Here is a 6,408-nt window from a genome sequence, read left to right on the forward strand (position 1 = left end):
AATTGATTTGACTTTATTTATATGATTTTTTTATTTCCAAAAAGCCAAAAATTAAATTAAGAAAATATTTTAATTGAATGTAATCATAAATACATATGAATATATTGAATTATTTATAACTTGAATTGAAAGTTAGGAACATCATAAATTACTTAAATATATATTCATGTCTGTCTGAATGAGCTTTTGCAAAAAATTATACTTCATGGATTTAGCTGTATTATTTTCTTAAAGGGGTTTATTTTTAAAAACGTATTTTCACAGTGCTTGAATTTTCTCTCCAATTGTTTTACATCTATCTCATTTATCTTGAAGAATATTGGGAACAAGTCAAAACTGGAAATGCTTTATACTTTTTCATTACACATTTATATTTAACCTTATACATTATTCACTAATTCTACGCAATAAAGTCTATTAAAGTGACATGAACAGGGTACAAACATCTGTCAACTTACTTGGGTGATAGATATCATTCCTGCACTACTGCTGGGAGCTTTTATATCCCAGCCCTTCTAAATCAATCTCTCTCTCAACTCTCTCTCTTTCATTCTCTTTTGCACATATAACACATAAAATTCTTAATCTTCCCTTCCATTCACACATAAACTAAATTTGATCAACAAACCTAGTTGTACCTTTTGTATATTAAAAAAAAAATCTTAATAAGATCATTTTATTGGCATGTGCTTTCATAAGCTTAACCTTAATTTTCATGAAGCAAATTTTAAAATGTAAAACGAATTTTAAGAACTCAAAAATGGGAAAATATAAGAACTTTCTCTAAAGGGATCTGCTTATTTTGTTAATAACTGGATATTTGTAATAGCTGTTTAATCTTCTGCTAAGCACTTATTATGATTTGTATTTACTTACCTTTAATATTGTTTTTCCTATTTTCTCCCAGAATTGTGAGCTCAATGAGAGCAGGAATTTTTTTTTTGGCTTTTTAATCACCATAATTCCATTATCTAGAACAGTGATTGACAAATAGTAGGCACTTTGGAAATCATTGACCAGATAACAGGAAATAGCTAATAATTATTTGTTGGATAATAAGTAAACACACAAATAAACCTAAAATTAGAACTGGAATTCCTACTAAAATATAATCTATAGAAACTAAGGAACTCTCTTTTGAAAATTGTCTTGAGTAACATTGAAAATTTAGAATTTGAAAGACCTATCTTTTTTTTCTGTCATTACAAATCTGAATTGATATTCTGAAATAAATATGGATCTATCATTTACATATTCTTAAACTTGCTGAAGTTAATTTAAAGAGCTTTCTGTGTTTTGCTCTAATTTGAAATGAATCATGCTACTGGAAATAACCAATAATCTTTATTAAAATAAAATTATTTAAATTAAATTTCTATTGTTTCATTACTTATGTTTGTAAATAATAATTGTGAGTAAAATCACATGCAAATTTATTATGTCAATAAAAATTCCATTCTTCTTAGACAAAGAATAGAAAAGTATCTAGATTGAAAATTCACTGAATTGAGACTTATAACAAGGATTAATGTTTTACTTCTGCATTTCCAATGTTTTATGCTCCTTCTAATACTAAATTAGAGTGACTGGAGTATTAAACTACCAATTGGGACACCTTAATTCCAGCTATAAATTCCCACAATTTATTCACAAATCTGTAACAGAAATAAACAAAAAAAGTTCTCCTCCCTAAAAATAAAAAATGGAAAGATACTATAGTAGCTATGAATATACGTATTATTAAGTTACATTTTATTTTATCAATACTATAGTATATATCATTTGACATTAATATGCTATATTTATAATGACATTGTTTTACAACATTCTTAAAATATAGGGTTTCATTTTTTCATTTCCTTATTCTTAATCATCAATAAGGTATTAAATTAGATGCTGGAGTAAAATGTCAAAAAATCCTAAACACTTTAGAAGGAGATAATTTTGTTATAGTTGCAAAACTAGTCTCTTTAATGCATCATATTAGGTTCTGACATTTCAATCTATTACAAGAATCCTTTGTTGACTGGATTTATCTCTTTAAATCCAATTTATCTCCACCTAAGTGCTACTTTTCTTGACACATAACATGATTTACCTGGATATTAGAGATAAAGTCTAATAATATTTCATCACTTGCTTAAATATTTGCTACATGATATTAAATTTTCCTTTATTACTTTGGAAAAAAATATTATATACAAATTTTATACTGAGTGAGTAAGGAAAAGATACATAGTAAGTACCTAATATATTTCCCATTCCCTTCATATTTTAAAAATTTAATTACCCTCCTCACTAAGTTTCTCAAAAATCACATGGTTCAATTTAGTACTATCAAGTTTTCACTTTTCAAAATACAGAACATTATTTAAGTAATCACCAAAAGAAGGAAGAAGTAAAAATAGAAACTATTAAAAGTATTTGTCTCTAGGAAATTGGGCTACTTTCAGGGAATGGTGAAGTAGGGGATTATTGCTTTCATTATAAATTGATTTTGGCCTTATAACTTAAAATATCTGGTACAAATTCTATTTACAATAACAATTATAAAAATACTAATTCTCAAATATCTGGAATTCAAAAGCATTTTTAAATTTTGTAGTATGTGGCTCATGGAAACAGACTATGAAAAACATGTGCAAAAAATAAAATGGACAGAATTCTTTTAGAAAGGCATAAATGCTAAGAAAGCAACAAAATAGCACATATTCCTGAGAGTGATAAAGGATCAGGAGTTCGATGGTCAAGAAAAACTGAACAACAATTCTCTATTTTCTCCTTCCCCTGGCCTTTGGTAACCACAATTCTACTCTCTACTTTTATGAGTTTGACTATTTTAGGTACCTTATATAAGTAGAATCATGCAGTATTTGTCCTTCTGTGACCAGCTTACCTCACTTACCATAATGTCCTCCAGGTTCATTCATGCTGTCACATATGGCAGAATTTCCTTCTTTTTTAAGCCTGAATAGTTTGATTCATGCAAGATGAATAAGTTCTAGAGATGTGTTGTACAACAAGTTGCCTATAGTTCGCAATACTCTCTTGTGCACTTAAAAATTTGTTAAGTGGGTAGATCTCACGTTAAGTGTCCTTACCACACTTAAAAAAAAAAAAAAAGGGCTCCCCTGGTGGCGCAGTGGTTGAGAGTCCGCCTGCCGATGCAGGGGACACAGATTCGTGTCCCGGTCCGGGAAGATCCCACATGCCGCGAAGCGGCTGGGCCCGTGAGCCCTGGCTGCTGAGCCTGTGCGTCTGGAGCCTGTGCTCTGCAACGGGAGAGGCCACAACAGTGAGAGGCCCGCGTACCGCAAAAAAAAAAAAGAAAGAAAAGAAAAGATGTGTTGGAAAGGTGAAAAGGAACAGATACATAAATGAGGGAGTCAGCCTTCAGAAGATCTGGTGGCAGAATATTCCATAAGAAGGAAAGGGAAAATATATCTTTAAAGTGGAATAATAAAAAGACAAGTGACTATAGGAAAAGGGGAAATGAAAGTGAGAACAGAGAAGTAAACCAGGTCGGACTGGGCCTTGGAAGACGTGTTTAAAATTTAATCTCTTCGAGAATTCTAATAGGGTTCTAATTCCAATGGGAGTTCACTGTAGTGTTTGAAAATGAGAATGATGTTACCTAATACATATATTAAAACTACAAAAATATTCTCAAAAAAAATGAAGAAAAATTCTAGAGGAAAAAAAGTTGTACATGGACATGTGATTGATTACTTCATGGGTCTTTATAGATTTCACCAGCCAGAAATTTTCAAGGATGCTCTATAAATGGGGTTCAATTAATTATGTCTTTTCTGTCTTGGATGGTGTCCTTGGTTGATCATCTTATTCCTGGATGGTGACATTGAATTCCTAAATAAAGTCTGTCACTCTATTAAGGGCATTTAGTTATTGTCAAAGTAATTGTGAATAATTCCTCACATCTAACCCAAGCTCCAAGAAAGTTTCTAGATAAAACAAAAAATATCTGAGTTCAGAGCTGCTTTCCAGACCATTAAAAAAAACCCATGAATCATTAATATAATTTTTTCTAAGATTCCCTCAGAGATAAATGACACATAGTCAATTGTTCGAAATGACATAAACCTAACTAAGAAAATAGAAGAAAGAATTTGAGAAACGACTTGAGTTGAGAGTCAGGGGCTAAATAGCAGAATAACACTTTGGAAGCCAACTGTAGAGCTGTAGATGCAAATGATGGAGAATAATCTCAAGGCTGAACTAAGAGATTTGAAAATCGCTCCCAAGATAGAAGGGTACATTCCTTCTGTCATGTTTTGTGCTTCCTGTTCATAGTGAATTGTGAAGAGAGAGAGAGAAGAGGGGAGAGAGAAAGAAAGAAAGAAAGAAAGAAAGAAAGGGGAAGGGGAAGGGTAAGAATGGGAAGGGATGGGAAGGAGGAAGGAGGGAAGGAAGGAAGGAAGGGAAGGCGGAAGTTAAAAAAAGAAAATTAAATAAAGAGAAAATGGGCACAGTATTTTTCTTCAAGAATTAGTCTTCCTGATTAAAGGAAAATTTTAAAGTATGTATTTAAGATTTATCCTAAGATAAGAACAGTGCAATTACCTGGAAGTATAAGGTTTTGGACTAAATATTTGAATTTTTTACTTTTCTGTAAGTTCTTGAAAGGTTTCACCTCACTTCTATTCATATACTAATACTAACGCCAATTCATGCTAATTAAAAAGAACAACAGTAAATAGAGTAAAAGTGAGTTTCACCAGAACTTTAACTAAAATTAGGATGTAAAAAAAAAAAAAAAAAAAAAAAAAAAAAAAAAAAAATTAGGATGTAAGCTCATAAGTTACAATGTAGATATTTGTCTATGATATCACTATCTGAAGTTTTACTGCTGAATATGTGTGCTTTAAACTGACTATAACTCTACTAAAAAAAAATAATTGGAGGCTTGGGTTTGTGAAATCTCCCACAAAGAGAATACTCTGATGCTTTCATAAATTTTCATTATCTGCTCCTTCACGCTGTTCTGTTCTACCTGGCTGTCTCCAACCATGATACAATTTTTGAGGGCCAGTTTAAAATGCATCTCCCATGTAGTAATCATTTAGTTCCATTGCTTTCATAGTAGACAACTATAAATTAATATACCCTCTTTCCTTAAATATATTTATGCCATTTTACCTCATACTGTAATCATCTTTGGCATGTTTTTCTAAACCTCACCTTCCTTCCTGGTGCACACTGATCTGAACCAGGTCAAATAACAAGGTTCTTTGTGGTAGATGTTACCACTGATATAGTTGGATGAAAGCTGTAGGTTTCCTCTCTCCCCTAAACATTACCAGGTGGATGCTAAAATTAAAGCAAGTACGAGAAAAAAATCCACCACCACACACACCTATATTTATGAGTAAAAAGGCACAAAAACTTGTACAATCTTTTCTTAAAGATCCAGTAAATTCCTAGCTTTCTAGCCTTTATCCACCTTCATACAACTTATGTAGGGTTTGTTTCTGACAGAAGTAAAATTATTTCAGTGTAAGATGAAATTAATTTCAAGTGGAAAAATCCTCTGAATCTAAGCCCTAGGACAATAACACCACTCAAAAGTGTGTATTATATTAGGTTTTTCTGTAAATTCAGTCAGAGATGTTGTTATAATATTTCTAAGAAATCAATATATCTTGAACATCACTTATTAAAACAAGTAAAAAAAGTATTTCTTGTAAAATTTTATTCTGATTAATAAATCTCTAATATTCATCTAGGAAATCTAGAATTTCTAAAGCATAGATACAACTGACACTTTTCCTCTCTTCCTCTCTGCCCCTCACCCCACACTCACATCCAGCTTTCATTCTTGAATAGGACACGTAAAAGTAATACATCTTGCATGTTGATTAAAATTCACTAAGAGATTTATCTATAATTTTAATTGCATTTCTGCTAGAATACTTGGAAATAAATTTTAGATAGCATATTTCACAAACATCATATTTAAAATTTCTTCAAGTCAGTATTGTACAAATTTATGATTGTAAAATCCTACAATTTTAGGATTGTATTAGTTTACAAAATATTTGTTGTCTCTTCACTATGAGAGGACTTACATTCCTATCTCATTAACTCCAGGCTTGACTATTGTACTTACACTGAATTTGACCAATAAAATATGAACAGAAGAGGGATGAGGCACTTCCAAGGAAAATCTTTAAGAACCTTTGATGGTTCCATCATTTTATCTTTTCCATTTCCCATGAAAACAGAAATATATTTAACTGGGACTGGTCATCTAGCTCAGTTCCTTTAATAAAAATGAGAAGCACATCCACAGACAAACCATCATGAACATGTCACAATAATAGGAAATGCATCATTTTTATTTCCTTTTTTGTATGTGTCCCTGAAACTTTGTGGTTTATAACTTAAGCA

The 6,408-nt window shown here is 31.2% G+C and overlaps 1 protein-coding gene across 1 annotated transcript in view; it reads right to left on the reverse strand.

Annotated features, from left to right (window-relative positions):
- The window catches only part of LOC149743941 (uncharacterized), a 118,783-nt gene that overhangs the window by 16,443 nt on the left and 95,932 nt on the right, over window positions 1-6,408 (reverse strand). The gene's annotated exons all lie outside the window — the stretch shown is intronic.

This window comes from Delphinapterus leucas, unplaced genomic scaffold, assembly GCF_059928025.1.
Source record: "Delphinapterus leucas isolate spDelLeu-1000000601 "Yukka" unplaced genomic scaffold, BTC_Dleu_Yukka2 spDelLeu_asBTCV2_sq49, whole genome shotgun sequence".
Classification (NCBI taxonomy): Eukaryota; Metazoa; Chordata; class Mammalia; order Artiodactyla; family Monodontidae; genus Delphinapterus; species Delphinapterus leucas.